Genomic DNA, 22,157 nt, shown 5'->3' with positions numbered 1-22,157 from the left:
CACCGCATATCGTAACACTCACGAGTCGGCTATCATGCCGGAATCACTCCATGAATCACTGCTGGTCTTGCTCCTCAAACCGGGCAGAGACCCGGAATTGCTGGGCTCCTACTGGCCCCTGGCGTTATTGAACACAGACTACAAGGTGCTGGCCAAAATCTTAGCGTGCAGGCTGGCTCCTCTGGTTCCGCAGTTAGTGCATGCAGCCCAAAACAGTTTTGTGCCTGCTCGCTGCACATCATTGAATATACACTGATTATTTAGGGTGGCACACTACGCTGGTGAGCGGTGTACGCACTCTGGTTGCTTAGTTCTAGATTTGGAAAAGGCGTTCAACACCCTGGAGTGGGACTTTTTATGTGCTGCCCTGGGCAGGTATGGGCTGGGTGAGAATTTCCTGAGTCTAGTTAAGTTGCTACACATGCAGCTCATGCCCAAAATCAAAACAGGCCCGTACGTTTCGCAGGTGATCCCGATTGAGAGTGGCACCAGGCAGGGGTGCCCACTCTCCCTGCTGCTGTTCGCGCTCACCATCAAGCCACTGGTCATGTCTCTTTGACAAACCGCCAAACATGCAGTGTCACTGCATGTTGACGATCTCTTGATTTATCTCCGAGATATATGTGGCTCATACTCGGCAGTCGAGAGGGCGCTATTGTAGTTTGCCTCACTGCCAGGGCTACATGTAAACTGGGAGAAGTCGTGCCTGTATCCCTTTGCTGAGACTACCCCAGACCTGGAGTTGATGCTGGGTGGTACCCCAATACTGTGGCAAAATTCAACCTTCCGTTATCTGGGGATCCGTATCTTCTGCCACCAGGATGACCTCCTAGAGGGTAATCTCATGCGGGTCGTGACGGCGGTGAGGTCTCAGATGTCTTTCTGGCACACTTCTCTTTGGGCACCATGGGTTGCATGGCACTCCTAAAAATGGTAGTGCTCCCGCGACTGCTTTATGATTTTACAAATTTGCCGCTCTACGTCAGACCCTACTTTTTCCATACCCTAGAGCAAGATCTGAGGCAGTTTATATGGCATGGAACGCGTAATATGGTAGCGTTAGCGAAACTTTATTTACCTGTTGACCGTGGTGGATTGGCAGTCCCCAACATAGAGCACTACTATCTGGCATCACAACTACAGTGGGTAGCCCGCAGGATTGGCGGCCAACAGCTAGTGGACACCGCCACGCAACAGCCTGGTCATAAGCAATCACAAATCATAGCCTTGTTTCACCCCGGTAGGAAAGGTACAGCCCCAACTCAGCTATTGACTTGGGTCGTGTATAGTTGATTTCGCCAGACCCTAAAAATCACAAAGGCAGTCTTCCATATGCTCCTTCCCTGCCCATGTTGGGCACACCAATTTGCCATCCCATTATCTCTGCAATGGAATTAGCCCCTTGGGAAAAGGCAGGACTCCTGACCCTGGGAAACCTATACCAGGAACATCAACTAGTGCCATTCCGCACGCTGGCTGAGGACTGTGGCTCGCCGCAAGGTAAATTCCTTATATGTGCCAGGCTGATGCAGGCACTGCGAACCTTGTGAGGAGATATAACTCAGGAACCAGTATCCCATCTGGTCATTCGAACTGGCAGACACCTTACTAAATGGTTTGCTGATTCCCTGCACACACATTCAACACAGCCACTGACTGGCATCCCTCAGACTACACTGAGAGGCGGTTTTGCAGAGGCAGTGCACTGATCGCGAATAGTCAGCCATAGTAGAGGGACCAATGCATATTCCCAGGAATGCCCGGTTTCTCTTGATACAGTACTACATACTTCAGAGAACATATATAATGTATATAACACCAGCTAAGAATAATAGGTATTTCAACCACGTGGATGCTAAATGCCCCAGGTGCGGTCTAGTAGATGCAGACCTATTGCACATGTTGTGGGCTTGGACATCCCTCACCTCCTATTGGAGTGCAGTAATGACACACCTGACTAACAGCACAGGCCACACAGTTGCATGCTACTGGGACACCTGCATATTAGGCGTACACCGTAGAACTAAAAAGCATAAAGTCACGTCCGAATTACAGACCGTGGGCTCATTACAGTCAAGCGCTTAATCACTAGGCGCTGGAAGTTGCCAGATCAACCACATGTCAAAGCCTGGCTACAGTCGCCGATAAACTGGGCTCAGAAGGAGAGTGTGGCACTGCGGCTGGAGGACACACTGGACCTGCGGGCGGCCCCACTGGCAAGAGCATGGGAAGCGATCCTACTACATTCCCTGTTTGTTTAAGCATTTAATGTTCAGACACATTCGAAATGGTGCACGAATGGTGCACGAATAATATAGAGCATACGCATTTTCCTTTATGTAGATTCTCACTGATGTACGTCTACCTGTAATCACATGTACAAGCGCACAATCAGGATTGGAGTTTGTCAAACAGCATTTTAATATATTTTTTTAACTCAATAAAGAAATGTAAACAAACAAAATAGACACTGGGACCTGGTTTCTGATTAACTCAACACAAAAAAGAAACCCATGTACACCTTTAAAAATGGCAAGAGTGTAATAGACCATGTTGTGAGTCCCCTCAGATCAAAAACCAATACGGATAGGTGTCACTGGTGTAATTTATATCATCAAATGTTTCTGTGATCAATAATATGTAGGACAGACATGTAGAGAGTCACAGACAGAATTCTGCAACATTCCTGGCTAATCATCCCCTTTGGTATTGCTTTGTTCACCCTAAGTTGGCAGGGTATGCCCAGACGTGAGTCCCTTGCTCACTTTGCCACTGGATTCAAGCAAGCCTGACTGATGATGGGTGATTAGCCAGAAACCGGTCCCAGGATGCTTGCTTTATTCACTGTAATCCAACACTAAACAATGCACTCATCTATCCTAACCACACCAACCACTATCTGCCTTAATCCATCATTACATGATATACTAGTTTGTTCTAACCTCACCAGCCTAGATCCAACACAATCCAATTTTCAACAAAATTCATCACTAAACAATACAACAGACCATTCTGACCTCGACTGCCACTATTTAACATAATCCATTACTAAGCAATTCACTAGTCCATTCTTACCCCAGCCGTAATTATCCAGCACAATCCACTACTAAACAAAAAAAATAGTCCATTCTAACCTTGGCCACTACTATCCAATACAGTGCATTATTAAACAAAACACTATTCTATTCTAACCTCACTGGCTACTATTCACCGTAATCCACGGCTAAACAATATATTCAGCTATTCTAACCTCGCTAGAAGCGATTCAATATACTGCATCACTAAACAATACACTAGTCTACTTTAACTTTGGCTACTGCTATCCAACATGGTTCATTACTAAACAAAACAGTAGTCTTTTCTAACCTCACCTACCACTGTCAAGATAATCCATCACTAAACAATCCACAATGTCTATTCTTATGTCTCAAACCTCTCTCCAACATGATCCACCACTAAACAATACTCTAGTCTATTCTAACTTTGCCGACCACTGACCAATGTAGTCCATCACTAAACAATACACAAGTGTGTTCTAAGATCGCCGACCACTATCGACCTTAATTTATCATTTACCACTACAATCGTAGGCCACAATCCAACTCAATCTGTTACTAAACAAAACACTAGTCTTAAATTACCTTATGCTGCATAAGTACCTCAATGGATGAGTACCATCTTGCTCTCTAAACCTGTGCCACCATGCCATCCAACAAGATAACTACGGTCATTCACTCAAATTAAACTCTCCCGGTGAGATACAACTATATTTTTAGGCCAGAACTCTGAACATGCAAAGCTCCTCCCTCTTGAACTTGCTTCCTTTACCTCTTTCCATGGAAGGCAACTTTCGGGTTTCAGGAAGTCTGAAAGGACATCTGTACCAGTTGGCTTTTAAAATGACTTCCTTGGCTTTGGCATCCCACTGTCAGTTTATGTTCCTGTGGAAGTGCACTGATAAATGGATTCTGGGCAGAGCAGTGCAAATCTTGTAAAAAAATATATAAGTGAAACAAAAATCATTGTGGACCTGTTATGTGGAGGGTGGACAGTTTCAGCCTCAAGATGCTGAGATCAGTATTATTTTTAATGGGTAGCAGTTGCAGCGGTAGAGTGATGGATCTAAGAAAAGGAACTTACCCACCCATCTATATCATCTTGACCAAAAAAGGAGAGAGGTTTCAGGGTGGTGTATTCAATGCAGGGTAGAAGACACATTGTAATATGTTCATGCTTAGTTTGTTAATAACTGAATGTTGGTGCCCAAAGCTCTTCTCAGAAGCCCATGGCTGATGCAATTAAATGTAGACACACTGCTTGAATCCCCCTAATGCTATTAGACACTCCGTGCCCCTGTAGCTCACTCTTGTAGGTTCCCACTTTCTCCCTTTGTGACTGTTTTTTAGGTCTCGCAGAGAGACCTATTGCCGTGAAACCAGAAAATTACCTAACCAGGCGGATTTCTAATAGTTCACGTGAATCGCGTGGCCACAAGCACGCTCATTTCCCCACATGAAAGGCATCAGCCTCCCTCCCACAGGCTTCCCAGTGTGCACTCGGCCGGCCTCTGCCAGTTCTCCGCCCCTAATTATTCACTTAACTTTTCACGGCCGCAGGCCGTGACTCGCATCTCTACTCCCCCCTGGTCTCACATCAAAGGCTTCCCTCCCACAGGCTTCCCCCCCCCCCCGCCGCCTGCACTCCCCAACCAGGCTGCCTCGCATAATTGCATCAGACCCAAGCCACATGTCATCCTCTTCCTTTTCATGCCCCCCTCTCCTTTACACTTCAGTGTGGGGCATGGCCGGCTGGCACATCAAAGGCTGCTGCTCCCCATGCGTCTCGTCAGCCCCCCATTAAACAGCACAAGCATCAACCCTGGTTTCCTCTATGCAGCTCTTCTTCCCCTCAACATGCCATGTCGACCAGACTACTCCAAAACCTTTCACCACTGCCTCCTCTCCTTATTTATTTGGGAGTGATGCCACAAACTATATTTTTTCCTCTTAGAGTTTTCGTGTTTACCGTGACGCACTGTGTGATCTTGGGCCGAGCCTTTTACACCTCAGTGATGTTTCTCGTCCTCCTCGCTAAACCAGAGCCGTTACATCTACATCCGTCCTTGCGAGGACAGTGGTCTGCCCCCAGAGACGACAGAGCCCCTTCAGCCTGAAATCCCAGCGGCTGTGTTGTGTGTGTGAACACCATAGGTTCAGGATAATTGATGAGCAGCGTCCAATGTAGCGCTTAAAGTACCAGAAGATGGAGCTTTAATCCCTGTAAGAAAACACTTTACACTATTGGCAGCTGAATCCGTTATTAGCCAGTACACGATTAATCCTCCGAGTGATTGGATTTTTATTCTGTGTCTCTACTCTTCGTGGCTAAACGCTCCTTAATATATTGCCAGGAGAATCATTGACTGCAGGCAGGGGAGCGCAGGACACTCCGGGTGTAGGGGGAGGGGGGACGGGGTCGCTGACAAGGTGTGCACCCCCAAACCTGCGGCAGTGCACGTTCTTCACCCTCTGCTCGTCCATGCAGAGATGCTGCTATGCTCAGTCTTCTAGACTATAGTGCTTTGAAGCCGAGTACTCTGCTAACATCCGTGTGGAATTTCCAGTTCACGGACATAGCTGACTCCGCCTTTCACCCATTCTGTAGTCTTGTATATCAACTCCACGGGTTACAGTTCCTGTTGCCGAGACATTTCTGTATCTCATGCCCACTTTCTTTTATTTAATGTCTGTGCCTTTCTTTCCCTGTTCCGCTCTGAGCCGCATAGGGTTGGCATAAGCGCTGCACATGCCATGAAGCAGTATAACAAAGCACAATGCTCCTTCCTTGCCTTCCTTTCTTTAGAGTCCCCTCCTTGCAGCTCTGGAGCAGTTTAGGGTTAAACATCATCCAAGCAAGCAGTGTGACGTAGCACAATGTTCCCTCTTTCCCTCACTCCAATTCCCTCGAGTTTTCCCTCTCCCCCATGACCTGTCATTCCCTCTTCAATTGTATTGTATTGTAATTGTATTGCAGCGCTTTAAACATGTCTTAAACGTAATAAGCACTATACAAGCCAATACATTACATAAAGTGACATCCTCCCCTCGCCACCTGTGTGTACCTTTCCCCTTCAGATGCAGCGCTTTGACCCTATCTACTTGTGGCATAAGCACTATCTATGCATACTGCTGACATATTACATCGAGTTCTCCTGTTCCCTCTCTCCAATTCCTTCTCTCCTTCAGCGTGTTTCTCCCCACCCTTACTGCTTCCTTAAAGTACTAAGGTGCATTATAAATGTAGGGCAACTTTAGTGCCGTATAAGCAGCCAACATGACATAACTTCCAGGTTCCTTTCTTCTCTCTCTCCGGCTCCCTCCTGTGTTCACTACTTCCCTTGCTTGCCCCCGCTCTGCGCATGCGCCGGCTGTTTGCAAGTGTTTATTAACAAAAGGAAAACATAGTGTGGGGAAAACACAGCGGCGGGTAACAAGGGGGTCCTCTCGCAGCCAAGAGTGCATGAAGCTCTCCACACACTCCCGACACATGTGTATGATTGCGACAGAGACCACGTGAAGAGTCTAAAAACAAAGACGTCACACGGGTGTAGTATCCGAAGATACAGGAAGAGAGGACCAACGATATTCATGCTGAAATAGACATTTAAACTTTCAGCGCTGAGCAAACTATTCAAAAATGTCTCCCATACAATGCCTGGCGTGAGAGTGAGTTTTAGTACGTCAGAGACGGACAGAGACTTGGTAACATTGGTTAACCCCAGGGCTTTAAGTGAGCCGGTTTCTACCGGTGCTCAGCACCGGCAGTTCTATAAACCAGGTGTTCTAAAAACCAGGTGCTGAGATGGGTGCATTTCGGGCTCTCTATTTTTCCCCTCATGAGGGAGAGGGGGGAATCTTCCCTCTGCAGCAGTACTGTACCACCCTTCACTGCCTTTGATGTAACTTCCAAGTCTTTCACAGACTCATCAGTTCAGAACTGAAGAATTTTCGATATTCTATACAACGAAGCCATAGTTGTTGCTTATTTATCATTTGCAACTAACAACCATTGACAAAGCCAATAGAACGGACTTCTTGAAGGTGTAACGTTACTTGGGTAAAAAAAATATATGGATGCAATGAGAGAAGCAGAAAAATATCAGTCGGGCGGCACACTTGTTAAGAATAGATTTTCAGTTCATGTGTTTTGAAGCCACGCCCTTAATTACACCGGCCACGCCCCTTTAAGAGACCCTTCCCAGTTTTTCCATCCCAATTGAAGCCCTGGTTATCCCTGAGCCAAAAGATTGCTGCTACTATTACAGTTACACTGATGCAATTACAAATAAATGAAAGCTATGGCGTGTTATTAGGAGGGGGGAAAGTTGCCGACATATTTGCCAGCGACAGTTTCCTCTCTAACATTCAGGACTACGATTTTGCTCTCGCTTTCCATCTCGCTTTGTGGTAAGGTTGCAGCTACGTGCAATGCTTCATGCTGAACAGATGCAATGCAGCAGATAATACGCAATCCTCGTCATTATACCTGTGAAAAACTTTTATTATGCCCATACATTTTTCAGATTTGCAAACACGGCACAGGGCGAGGTAATGTTGCTCCCGTAGATGCACAGAAATGATAGAACTGTATACAAATTCAAAGGTATTTTGGGGAATTCCACAGCGCATTCTGTCTAATGTTTTGGCCATTTGTTTACGGCCCAACCTATGCGCGACAAGGGCATTCGCCGGTCCAATGGGCTCAAGTGATGTTTGCGTCTACTAATAGTTGCGCTTCTTTACTCAGTCAGATCGTTTTTTAGGTTTAAAGTATTTTATTCATGATAACATGTAAGGACAAACAAACATTTCAAGAGAATGTAGCAGGGCGGAAAAGCAAGTGTCCAAAAGTACCGTTAATGAATAGCCATCCGTTAACTCCGCCTGCGCTGTGATAGAAGGCTCCAGCCGCCTCAACATGTTATGACATTACCCATGAAACCCCCCCACCCAACATGCCCCCCCAACACCCGAACTCCCATCCCCCCCTCCCAATCCCACCCCCGTCCAGTGCACAGTCCCTGAGCTCAACATACATCAGTGCTACAATACGAAGGAGAGAAACTCACAGGAAGATCAAGGGGCAGACTCCACCTGGGATGGAAGCCTCAAAAGGCGAAGATATTTGGGACAGGTAAGTTCCTTAAATTCAGTAAGCAATAGGGAGTGAAATGGCTGCCAGAGCTCCCAAAACTGGTCCACATCACCCGCCACCGTGAGGGACAGCTTCTCCATACCCAACACATGCCACAACCTGTGGAGCCAGCCAGTGATAGACGGGACTGTAGCAGTGTGCCAATGAATCAGAATGTTCTGAACCGCGGAGCCCAGGGCTATAGCTATTTGTCTTCCTCTGCGGGAACGAAGGGGATACATCAGATCATTCGGAAGTCCCAGCAGGGTATAGGCAGGGAAACGTGGCAGTTCAATTTCAAAAGCCGAATCAATTTCATCCAACACTTCCTTCCAGTAAAGTTCTAGGAGCGGGCAATCCCACAGTACATGCGTAAGAGTCCCCTTATGTCCACACCCCCGCCAACACGCATCCGCTTTACTACGGTCAAACTCATGCACTCGTTCCGGTGTGTAATACCAATAGGTAGAGATTTTAGTCAAGGTATCAGTGAGGCCCATGTGGTAGGCTGAGTGCCGCGCTCTATAGGCTATGTGTTCCCACTCCTTAGGGCTCAGCGTCCTCCCTAGCTCCCTCTCCCAACGCTCTCTCCCAGGGTGATAAAAGTGTGTTGCCGGGGGCTGCAGCAGCTTGTACAAGTCAGTAATCAGTTTGGAATCCGAAGTCTGTGTCATGAGCCAGTGCTCATAAGGGAGAAAAGGCCGATCGGCCGTCTCTCGTACTTGCGGGTGGAGGGCCCAGTGGCGGGCCTGCATGTAATGAAGTTGTTCCGTTTCTGGAAGTGAGAACTCCTGGCGAAGTTGGGGAAAAGGAACCACCCCGTCTGGGCCATAAAGATGACACAAGGCTCTGCACCCCGCCTGTTGCCACCTCGCAAACGCTCCCCTTTCCATCCCCGGGGTAACGTCTGGATTGTCCACCAGTGGGGTAAGCGGTGACGGGAACGTGGTGAGGTCACGTAGAACGCTCGTAGCATCTCACACCCGCAGTGGCACCCTCGTAACAAAGGAGGCATAGAGACTTTTGGGCCGATGTGGGCGACGCAGGAAGGGGATTTCCTGCAGCGGTCTCCCAGCCACCGCCTGATCCTGGAAGAGCCAATGCTTATCAGACTCCCACCTACTCCATTCCACCAGGAAACGCAGCTGTGCTGCCTGGAAGTATTTGCGGAAGTCTGGGATTCCCAGTCCACCCGCTTCCGGGACCAGCAGCGAGAGGGCCCTACGCAATCTAGGCTTCTTCCCCTGCCAGACAAACCGAGAAACGTCGGCCTGTAATTGCGAGATCCATCCCTTGGGCGGTTGGAGCGGCAAGGCCCGAAAGAGGTATAACACCTGAGGTAGAATCGTCATTTTGACAGCAGCTATCCTGCCAAGCCAGGAAAAAGCGCCTCGATTCCATCGGCCCAGTTCCTCCTTGATCTTGGCCCCCAGGGCTCGATAGTTTGTCGACACCATCGCCGCCACGGTAGGTGCAATCTGGATGCCCAAATAGGGCACTGCTCCCGAGGACCATAACATGGGAAACCGCTGCTGCAAACAGGCCCTAGTGACCGGGTCAAGGGAGAGATCCAGCGCTACCGATTTCCCCATGTTCATCCGAAATCCAGACACCGCGCCAAAAGAGGATAGTTCCTCCATGCATGCCGGGAGAGCCACGGCAGGCTTGTCGATGGACAATATAACATCATCAGCGTAAAGGCTAACAGCGTGTGTGAAGGCCCCCATCCGGATGCCGGTCACTCGCGGGTTATCTCGCACCCGCTGGGCAAAAGGCTCCATGTAGAGCGCGAAGAGCAAAGGTGAAAGCGGGCAACCCTGCCTGGTGCCCCGTTCAATGTCGAAGGAGGTAGAAGCGTGCCCATTAACGCGGACCACCGCCGATGGACGAACGTAGCAATTAAGGATCATGGTGCGGAATTTCTCACCTATACCCGCTTTCATGAGCACACGCTCCAGGTAAGGCCAGTGGACTCGGTCGAACGCTTTCTCTGCGTCCACCGCCAACATCATTCGCTCCCCCGGAATCCGAGAGGCCTTCTCCAGCAAATGAACAATTTGTTTCGTATTGTCCACTGTCTGCCACCCCGGGACAAAACCCGCCTGGTCAGGATCGATAAGGCCGGGCAGATGGAGAGCTAATCTAGCAGCAAGTATCCCCGTATACAGTTTTAAATCAATATTCAGAAGGGAGATCGGCCGGTAGGATCCACATTGCCTCGGGTCCTTACCTGGCTTAGGGATAACCGAGATCGAGGCCCTGAGCAGATCAGGTGGAATGGCCCCGGGCTCCACAAAGGAGTTGAAGAGGCGCGTCAGGATGGGTGCCAGCGTCATGCAAAATGTTTTATAATACAGCGCAATGTAGCCGTCTGGGCCCGGTGCCTTCCCGTGCTTGAGTCGGGCAATGGCAGAAACTACTTCTTCGATCCTAATGTCCCTGTCCAGATAGTCCGCCTGCACCGGGTCCAGTGAGGGAAGTGTGATCGAGGCCAGATAAGTGTCCATCGCTTCCTCATCCGGAGGATCCCCGGTATAGAGGTCTTTGTAAAAGCCCCTAAAGACTGCAGCTATCCGCTCGTCTTCAGTTTCCGGCATGCCCATCGGGCCAGAGATCTCCCTGACCAGCTGGCTCTGCCGCGCCACACGGAGCCTATTTGCCAACAACTTGCCACAGCGGTCCCCTCCAGTATAAAAGGCGTGTCGCAACCGCAAAGCGGCGTACTCCGCCCGATCGAGGTCCAGGGCCGCCAGGAGCTTCCTGGCTTCCTTGAGCTGCCCCCAAATTCGGGGGGCCCCGGTTCTGCGATGGATCTGTTCCAGTTCCCTAACACGATCTGTGAGTTCATCTCTCTTGGCCTGCCGCTCCCTATTGTCCGCCGAGGAAATCGCTATAAATTCCCCTCTGATGACTGCCTTCAATGCCGCCCATTGCGTGGCCCGACTAGTGTCTGCATTATCGTTATGGGATTGAAATTCCTGAATCAACTTTTCAATGCGAGCCACCACTTCTGCCCTATGCAGCAGCGTATCCCGAAGGCGCCACGTCCGTGGGCGGAGCGCCGTCGGGGGCATAGTTAACAGGACCTCGACCGGGGCATGGTCCGAGAGGGAGATCACATCCATTTCTGATCCAGATGCTAACGCTTTCACTGGGGAGGTAACCAACAGGTGATCTAACCGTGCGTACGTTTTGTGGGCATGAGAATAGTACGAGTAGTCCCTATCCGTCGGGTGCAGATGTCGCCATATATCAAGTAGGTCCACCTCGTCCAGCTGAGCCTTACGGTCCGCCGAGAGTTCTCCAACCTGAGGGGAGCGTTGCGCCGACCTATCCAGCGCAGAGTCGAAGACAATATTGAAGTCTCCCCCGAGTATGACATGTCTATCCTGGGAAGATGTGACCTCCTCGATCGCCGCCTGAAGAAAGCGGTCCTGACGGTCATTAGGACTATAGAGGGACCCTATCGTGAAGAAGAGGCCCCCAATTCGAAATCGATAAGCCAGTAACCTACCCTTTTGTTCAGCAAATTTGTGGAGAACCTCCCCCTGGAAACGCCGCGCCACCAGAATCGCCACCCCAGCTGTTTTAGTGGTGCATGAGGAAAAAAATTGTGAGGGGAACTTGTGTGAGCGGAGTCTATGAGTGTCCTGTGACAGTAAGTGCGTCTCCTGGAGGAGACAGATATCTGCCTGTGTGTTCTCTAAAAGTGAAAGGACGGCCCGCCTCTTCACGGGATTATTCAGACCCCGGACATTCAGGGTCACTACCCTACAAGTGGTTGGAGGCATGAGTGGTGTTGTAGTAGAAAGCCACAAGGACCAACCGCAGAAACAGGAGGACAAGAGCGTCGTTCAGCCCGTGGTGCAGCAGAGTACCATGCATAGAGTATTGACACAAAAAGCAGACAGTTCCAGGCAAACCATAAAGCAGGCCACCTAACCAGCAGCTCACCGCCCTCAAGAAACATCCGGTAACCCCTCCCTCCTCTCCCCAACATCCATGCCAAGCAGAGAGGCAGATCGCCCCGTTGAAGCCATAGCCAATCAGAAGCAGATCAAAAAGCACAGACAAAGTCAAAAGGGCCAGGAACACCCGTGTGCACTGGACGACCCTCCCTCCCCATCCCCAACCCCCAGCCCCCATCTCCCACTCTGTTCCCCAACTCCCCTTGCCCCCCCCAACTGTTCCCCGTCTTCCCCACCCACCCTCTCGCATCCAGCCCCCTCCCGCAACTGGAACCAGATCAACAACTTTAAACACCCCCCTCTCTACCCCCCCAAAAACTTGTAGACCCATTGTCCCAGTCCGGTCCTTATCGGACAAGCCCGCGGAAAGTCAGAAAAAGTGGACGTCCAGCCACCTCGCACCCCCCATTCCCCCCACCCCCCCAGACCCTCAAACCTGCAGCTCCACCACAGCGATGTCGATCTCCCCCCGGAGTTCACTTATGCTGTCAGCGCCACCACAGTTGTAGTTATTTACAACAAGGGGTGGTGAGGGACAGAGTCTCTGAATTAAGCAGAAAGCTCTCACCCAGTCAAGAGATCAGGGCTAGATCCAACACCGTTTTTTAGCTCACTGCACCATCCCAGTTTCAGAACCTGGCTGTATGCAAATTAGTCTGTTCCTGTCCCAGTGCATGATGGGAACAGGGCAAACCAAACTACAAAAGCCAATTCTTACACTGGGAAGGAAACAAGCTCCCGGGGACAGGTTTCTGGCATTACAGCCGTCTTCGGCCCGGTTTGCTTGAATCCTGATGGTGCAATGAGCAAGGGTCTCACATCTGAGAATACCCTTCCACGCTTAGGGTGGACAAAAATATTTACAACAAGGGGTGGTGAGGGACAGAGTCTCTGAATTAAGCAGAAAGCTCTCACCCAGTCAAGAGATCAGGGCTAGATCCAACACCGTTTTTTAGCTCACTGCACCATCCCAGTTTCAGAACCGGGCTGTATGCAAATTAGTCTGTTCCTGTCCCAGTGCATGATGGGAACAGGGCAAACCAAACTACAAAAGCCAATTCTTACACTGGGAAGGAAACAAGCTCCAGGGGACCGGTTTCTGGCATTACATCCGTCTTCGGCCCGGTTTGCTTGAATCCTGATGGTGCAATGAGCAAGGGTCTCACATCTGAGAATACCCTTCCACGCTTAGGGTGGACAAAAATAAGTATAGGGTTTACTCAGACATGAGTCCCTTTCTCACTGCTCCATCAGGATTCAAGCAAGCCGGGCCGAAGACGGCTGAAATGCCAGAAACCGGTCCCCGGTAGCTTGTCTCCTTTCTGGTGAAGAATTGGCTTGGTAGTTTAGTCTGCCCTGTTCCCATGATGCACTGGGCCAGGGACAGACTGATTTGCATATAGCCAGGTTCTGAGCTGGGATGGGGCAGTGAGATAAATAACGGTGATGGATCAAGCCCTGATCTTTGGACTGGGTAAGAGTGGTCTGCTTAATTCAGACACTCTGTTCATCACCACCCCCTTTTCTGAATCGTTTTTGGCCACTATAGGTGTGGCAGGGTATACTCAGACATGAGTCCCTTTCTCACTGCTCCATCAGGATTCAAGCAAGCCGGGCCGAAGACGGCTGAAATGCCAGAAACCGGTCCCCGGTAGCTTGTCTCCTTTCTGGTGAAGAATTGGCTTGGTAGTTTAGTCTGCCCTGTTCCCATGATGCACTGGGCCAGGGACAGACTGATTTGCATATAGCCAGGTTCTGAGCTGGGATGGGGCAGTGAGATAAATAACGGTGATGGATCAAGCCCTGATCTTTAGACTGGGTAAGAGTGGTCTGCTTAATTCAGACACTCTGTTCATCACCACCCCCTTTTCTGAATCGTTTTTGGCCACTATAGGTGTGGCAGGGTATACTCAGACATGAGTCCCTTTCTCACTGCTCCATCAGGATTCAAGCAAGCCGGGCCGAAGACGGCTGAAATGCCAGAAACCGGTCCCCGGTAGCTTGTCTCCTTTCTGGTGAAGAATTGGCTTGGTAGTTTAGTCTGCCCTGTTCCCATGATGCACTGGGCCAGGGACAGACTGATTTGCATATAGCCAGGTTCTGAGCTGGGATGGGGCAGTGAGGAATATTGAGTGCCATGCTCCCTGAGAAAGTCAGTCGCAATTTTAAAAGCTTTGCGTTTTTGCAGAGTAGATGCGGCCAGGTCCTGATAGAGAGCTATCCGGTGGCCTCTGAATTCCAGGGAGGGTCTCCTCCGGGCCTCCCTCAGTATCCGCTCCTTCAAGGGATAGTCCGGCAGAAAAGCCAAGATGTCAGGGGGAGGCGCTGAGTTTCGGCGTTGCAGGCCGACCCTGTGCGCCCTGTCAATCCGAATGGCAAAGTCAGCCGGTTCCCCCAGCACCTCTCTGAACAGCTCCCCGAGGTAGGCCGCCACATCTTCCCCCTCTTCCCGGGACGGCACGCCCCGGACGCGGATGTTGTTTCTCCTGGAGCGATTCTCAAGGTCCTCTGTGTGCGTCTGCAGGTCAAGGTGCTGTTCCCGGAGTCGGATGACCTCCTGTTGCAACTGTGTAATTTCTTCGTCCCTAGCGTGGCCCGATTCCTCCACCGTGGATACTCCGTCACGGACCTCACCTGCGACCTCTTGCTTAAGCGTCTGAAAATCGTCCCTCAAGGAGCTGAAGAGGGACTCTAGGAAGGACCTCGTAACTGGGGGTTCTCCTCCACTCACTCCTTGGGCACCGCTCGAGTGGGGTGGGGATGGGTGACCTCGGTCCTGTCTTGCATTGCTCCGGCTCAGCATCTCTGGCAGTGTGCGGTCCCCCTTCCGGGTCCCCTTGTTGTTCGACATGTTGGCTCTCGAGGTGCTCCCCTGAAAAACCAACAGCCCAATCCCAGGTGCAACTTCGGAAGCACGCTGCCGGACTCCCACCAGTGGTCCGCTTCCTCGACGATAGACCACCCTCCCGGGCCTCCAGCACCAATCCGCCCGGCTCTGCTCTCCTCTCTCGCTGCACAAGCCTCGCGGCCTCGGGCTCGGCGTCACTCACGGCACCGAGGGATCTTCCTTCAAGCTAGGCCGCAGCAGACCCTCAGGGGCCACGTGGGGGTTGCAGTAGTGTCCGGGCGGTTCTTCCCGTCTCCCACGGTCAGGCCCAGAATGCCACCAGGGATCCCCTTGAGGAAGGGGTCTGTCCCTGTTCTACCCCGGTGGCCAAGTGCAAAGGCGGGCAGAAACACAGAAGCCCAACTCCCGGTCCCTGGTGGTCTCGAGGGGCGATGGCCGCCACAGTCCTCTCCGTTGTTCCCCAGCTGCCTGACTCACCACAGGGTTCCGCTTCCGCCCAGGAGTGCTGCTCCGTGCTCCGCAATGTCCACCGGGGGGGCCGGGGGCCACTCCTGTGCAGCGTCTCTGAGGCCTGGAGCGCAGGCCGAAGCCACGGCCTCGCGTAGCAGGAGGCCCCAAGTCCGGCACCTCTCTTTCTGTACCCCCGCTCCAGCCAGTCCACGCCCCGACGGGGTGTCGCAAGACCAGGCAGGTCCGACCGGGTCCGGCAGGCAAGGCCCACAGTGCTCGTCAACCCGCTTAGGGGCCGTTGAAGTGGTCGAGGCCTAGGACCAGGTCCAAGCCCCGGCCTCGCGTGATGTCCGACGCCGGCCTGGCGTCGGAGTCTCTATGGCTCCCGGTCCGGCAGCCCAGGCCCCCGGCTCCTGCTGCAATGAGAGGCTCAAGAATCCGGTGCAAGCGGGCAGGGTCAGCGACGCTGCAGCAATCACCCGGCCGACGTCTATGGCCGGGCAGGGTCCGTTTCTCTACCAGGCCGTATGCTGGGCCTCGCTCGCTCTCCGCAACGGCGCCCCGTCCGGCGTCCGCTCAGTGCCCCAGGGGGGGGTCCGGTGATCTCCCAGATGCTCCTCCGGTGCAGCGGGCCCCCGCTCTGTGTAATGCAGCGTCCCGGGGGGAGGATCAGCACATGTACAGCAGGATTAGGGTCCAGGGATGGCGGAGCTCACCGAGAGTGCGACTACTCAGCCCGCCATCTTGGCCACGCCCCCCAGATCGTTTTTTAGAGCATTTACTCACTCGCTTCTTTCCGTCTCCTGTATGATGAGTTCATGCATGTGTATGCGTAAAGCACAGCCATATACCAGGACACGCGTGACAATCGCTTTACAAGCAGTATTCTGAGGGGATTTATAATGGGAACCTATCCAGACAATATGGTGGTGAAATTTTTCGGCAGTGCTTAATTTGACCCGGTTGTTGAACGTGGGGCCTACTGGTATTCATTCTAGGGTCATATTCCATATTAATGTTATTCATTCCAGGGTACCTAGACTTATTTTTCATCATTAGACCCTAGATAGAGTGACGATCAAACAGTAACGATGGGAGAAAGCAAGGATTAAAATTAACCGCAAAGAGATATAGGGGCGGAGGGTCTGGTGGTGGAGGAAAAGCATAAGGCGGAATCAAGATAAGCACCGCTGGATGCGGCAGAGGGGGCGGGGCTTCTGAGAAAAACCTGGAGCACTGGCCCTCATTGTTCAGCAAATTAAGCATGTGTGTGAGGGATGCATGAGCTCATATCCGCTTTAGACAGTCCCTAACATTATTACAGAGGAAAGCGCCTAGAAGTGGGGCCAGAAGAAGCTGTGCCCCCACCTGCAGAAATCCGAGGTGTCATTTTGTAAAATTGAGACAGCTGGCACCGCTGGGGCACCTTCTGGGTTCACCAAGAGCTGTCAGTCACTACCTACAACTTACTCCAGGATCCCCATGAAAAGTTCACATCTACGAAAGTATGAAAAAAGTTTCGCAAAACATTCCCTGTGCGTGAGGAGCAGTGTGAATGGCCCAATTACTTACCAGCCATTTTCATCACTCCCAGCCTGCATCTACAGCACCCCCATCAGGCAAGCATTCACGGCTGGTGTGAGGAAGAGGAGGTGGAGGTAGCGGCTGCCTGGGTCATATCACTGTTCTCCCAACAATTGGACCTCTCATGGCCTTGACGTGTGTTTTAAGAAGGGAACTTGATGGGCTGACGTTTCCATACGGTCCGGTAATATGACGTTCTAAGGCACCGCCTGCCCGTGGCCCCCACCAAAAGCACTCAAAAACTGGAGAAAATCTGCAGCTGATGAATTGCCACAAAGTGTTCATACCTGGCATCAGAACTTCAGCATTGCTATGCGATACAACAGCATCACTGAACGCCACAGCATCACTCGTCGCCACCACAACATCACTCAGCGCCACCACAGTATCAATCTGTGCAACCATTCAACAAAAACTGGTTCAAATATGTTCTCTCAATGTTTCAATCTTTGTTACAAATGTCACAAAAAGATGGTAATATTTCACTTCTGTTCTTGGATTTTCGTCACAATAAAATACACTGAACATAATCTTCACAAAAGTTATTTACAAAAGTTTAAGCTATTGCCATTATATTGCCATTATAAATTACAATAACTTTTATTTAAGTATTAATTATTTAAAAAAAATTAAAAGCCATTGTTATTTGTAATATCAATACATCTAAGTCACGTAAATACAAAACATGTTGCTTTACAAATGCTATAGGTGTCACATTTGCAAAAGTTAAAAGTATTGGCATTGTAAATGACAAAGCTATTAATTTCGCTATTTTCAAAACCAACACATAAATAAAAAAATGTGTAATTTACAAGACCAATAGCTCAAACTTTCCTAATGTGAGACCTATTGCATTGCAAATGCGTGTCCCTCTTTCTCTTTCTCTTCCTCTGTATTTCGGGTTTGTGTGCTTTACACTCTCGTGCTCTCTGTAAACATCTGAAGTGGAAAAATAGGTTCTGGGGGCCCCCACTGGCTACCACCGGCTCAAATTAAGCACTGATCATAAGGCGGAGGGGAGAGATAGAGGATGATACACCTTTAGCACGCTCATGCAGTCCACCAGGTTGGTTTGCCTGGTACCATTTGTCAAAGTGAATGGCAGCTCAGTCTGAACCATTACCCTCGGAGAAGGACCAAGACTGATTGGCAGAATCCAAGTGTATGTCTGCAGAGGCACAGTGGGCAAAAAGCTATGGATGGAAAGCTGCCCTGGGCAGGTACCATTGCTGAGAATGTTTCAAGCAGTTCACCTATCACCCTAGTGCTTTCCACAGTGAATGAGAGCCAAGAGGAAACGAGTTCGTTTACTTTACATTTTTCCCATAATTTAACCCTTTTCTCAGCCAATTTCACAGCTGAGGAGTTCAGGTACATTTAATTTTCAGTTAAAGTAAACCTCTTATTTAACAATAGTACTAAGAACTCTTCAAAGATTACTATGTGACTTGTGCTTTAGATGAGCCTAGATTCATCTCCTCTGTCATATCTTTAAAAAGAAAACAGCAAAATAGGATTCAATCCATGAACAAAAAACCACTCGACATTATCTTACTCGTCCCTAACCTACAACTACCCATTCTCCCCCACTGTTTTCTTTGGTTACACTTTAACCTCTGCCCTTTACCATATCATCTAAACTACAGGCTCTGTCTCAGTTACCTGCTACAACTTCAATACAAACTTCCCATGAACTTGCGGATGTTGACCCAGTGAAAAGGAGCCCTCCAGCCTAGGCAGTCGGATGCACTGATTAAATGGCGGGGCAGTCAATTGGGAACTGCAGGATGCCTGAAGGTCAGTTTTGGGGAACGAACAACTGCACACGAGTGTGTTTGTGGCGTAACGCAAAATAATGCCCCCGGTAAAATATGATGAGAATCTCCTAAGTCTCCCCTATCTCACATATATTCATTGGCCATGGGCTAAATGGGGGCCCCTGATGGTTGGAGGAGGGGCTCTGAAGAATTGGGGGCCCCCTGCACCTTGAGGGTTACAGGGATCTATGTTACGCCCCCGGAGTATGTACAAGGCTGTTACCAAAAGCAATGTGTTTCTAACATGGAGAGAGGACCCCACTAAGGCTTGCATTCTTCTTCCAATGGAGCCCACAAAGAGAGGGCTCCATAATGTGGCAATGGCCCAATTTGAGGCAGCAGTTGATGACGATGGTATATGAGCTTCCAAGGGGCTGGCCTGGGGATGAGATACTGGATAGCGACTGTTGAGGTTAGAGTAGACTAATGTATGTTAAGAGACGGATTATGTTGGACAAATTCCGTTCACTTTAAAATATGGTAGTAAATTTACAAGTGAATGATTATGTTGGATAGCAGCCACCGAAGTTAGGACAGATTATTGTATTGTTTAGGGATGGATAGTGGCCTGTGAAGTCAGAATAGACTACTGCATTGATTACTGTTGGACTACTTTGGATAGAGGCCGGCAAAGTTACAGTACACTACTGTACTGATTACTTGTGGATTACTTTGGATAGTGGCCAATGATGTTAGAACAGAATACTGAATTGATTACTGGTGGACTAATTTTGATAGTGGCCGATAAAGTTAGAATAGACTACTGTATTGATCACTGGTGGATTACTATGGATAGTGGTCAGTGATGTTAGAATAGACTACTGTATTGATTAGTGATGGATTACTTTGGATAGTGGCCGATAAAGTTAGAATAGAACACTGTATTGATCACTGGTGGATTACTTTGGATAGTGGTCAGTGAAGTTAGAATAGACTACTGTATTTATTAGTGGTGGATTACTTTGGATAGTTGCCGGTGAAGTTAGAACAGACTAATGTACTGATTAGTGGTGGGTCACTTTGGATAGTTGCAGGTGAAGGTAGAATAGACTACTGTATTGATTAGTGGTGGATTACTTTGGATAGTTGCCGGTGAAGTCAGAATAGACCAATGTATTGATTATTGGTGGATTACTTGAGATAGTTGCCGGTGAAGTTAGAATAGACTACTGTATTGATTAGTGGTGGATTACTCTGGATAGTTGCTGGTGATGTTAGACTAGACTACCGTATTGATTAGTGGTGGATTACTTTGAATAGTTGACAGTGAAGTTAGAAGAAACTACTGTATTGGTTATTGGTGGATTACTTTGGATAGTGGCCGATGAAGTTAGAATAGACTATTGTATTTATTAGCGGTGGATTACTTTGGATAGTTACTGGTGAGGTTAGAATAGACTAGTGTATTGTTTAGTGATAAACTATGTTGAATATTGACTGGTGACATTAGGATAGACTAGTGTCTAGCTTAGAGATGGATTATGTTGGATAGCAGCTGGCAAGGCCGGAATAGGCTATTGTATTGTTTAGTGATGGATTACACTGGATAGTGACCTGCGAGGTTAAACTAGAGTAGTGAACAGTTAGTGATGGATTCTGTTAGATAGAGGCAGCAACATTAGAATAGACTAGTGTCTTGTTTAGTGATGGATTATGTTGACTAGTGGCGGGGAGGTTAGGATAGGAGTATTTTGCTGAGTGATTATGTTGGATAAGGTCATAAGGTCGTGAAGTCAGTCCCTTTTTTTTTTTTGGGAAGTAATGTTTTAGAGACAGGGTCTGGGCTTCAAGCCTTGGATAAAGTGGGCAGGTTGGTTTTGGAATCTTTGTAAATTGCACATCATCTATGCTACAAAGTCTCCATAGATTCCATTGCAGTTTATTTTTGTGATCCCAAAAGGAGAGTGGAGAGATGCAGCAAATTTGAGCCCTGCAGGTGTCCCACTTGACTGAGCTGGCCAGACTTTCACAGCCGTGCCCAAAAGGCAACACATAAGCAGAATCCAAAAATCTTAATAGTTAGGAAAAAACACGCACAGCCTTCAGAACGGATTTTTCGGGTATTCAAATGAGATAATTGTACATATAATTAATGTAAATGTAATTCATTTACATAGTGAGTGATTCTTCTGAGAATCTGACATAGGTCAGGCTCTCCCTGTCCTATATTATTAGATATAGCTGTTTTAAAGTCTGTGTGGCATAGTTCCAGACCCAGGGCCGGACTGGGAACAGCAACCAGCCCTGGCAGATTGCTGCTCGACCTGCCCTGGGAGCGGGTAGGGGGGGGGGTGCTAGTAAGAATCACTGCTCCCTTTTTTTTGTTACAGGGGGCTGTTACTCGGCCCCAATGACAAAACCGGCCCCACTGCCACGAAACCAGCCCCCAACCTCCGTCATACTGGTAAAAGGCCAGTCCAGACCAGAACATCAGGTTTCTGACAAAATTAGCACACTTCAATGTTACAAAATAACAATATCACAAAACATTGCACAGTAGGTTTTCTTTGGAAGCCAGAAAGCTATGAACATGAACTGCTTGTAGTGTCCAAACAAAAATTCCCCAGCATGTGAAATCACCATTGTTTTGTACCTTCCGCCACTTGGTTCCAAGTGCTGCCTCATTCCCAGAGGAGCTGAACAGGGCCTGGCTGAGGAATTTTTTGAATTAGCCAACATGTTGAGTCGAAATGTTGTCATTTGGCACTGAAGCTTGCTTGGCTCAGCCTCCAAGAATTTTCCCAATTTCCTTTGCATGTGATCCTACGCTGGAAAGAATTTCAGACTGGTGTCTGTATTCCACTGTGTAAAAATGTTTTTTTATCTTTCATTTTTCGACAAGTCTACTTTGTTAAGGTGTTACATACATATCTCACTTCCTTATTCACACTGATAATGCTGGTGTTAGGGCCAGCTTTAGGACAGTGCGACTGGTGCGGCCGCACTGGGCAGTGCCCTGTGGAGGAGGCGCTGTGTTTAGCAATAACATATGATTGGAGAGATGAGGGGCACATTTGCCCCGTGGTAATGAGAGAATCTGAGGAGGCGGTAAGGGAGTGTGGGGGTACCAAAAATTATTGTTGCACCGGGTGCCACCAGCGCTAAAGCTGACCCTGGCTGGTGTTGGCCATTGGTCTAGAAGACGTCATAAACGGAACTGGCTCTCAATCCCGATATAATATGTGTTAGTGGTACACAGCTCTTAAATTGCCCACATCAGTAGGGAGCAGCTCATCATGCCCAGGCTTCTACTTTGTATTCCTCTACATTTAGCGCTGGATTTGCAATGGGGAAGCC

Source organism: Lissotriton vulgaris, unplaced genomic scaffold (genome assembly GCF_964263255.1).
Source record: "Lissotriton vulgaris unplaced genomic scaffold, aLisVul1.2 SCAFFOLD_261, whole genome shotgun sequence".
Lineage (NCBI taxonomy): Eukaryota > Metazoa > Chordata > Amphibia > Caudata > Salamandridae > Lissotriton > Lissotriton vulgaris.
The sequence above is the reverse complement of the archived record's forward strand: the minus strand, read 5'-3'. Positions refer to the sequence as shown.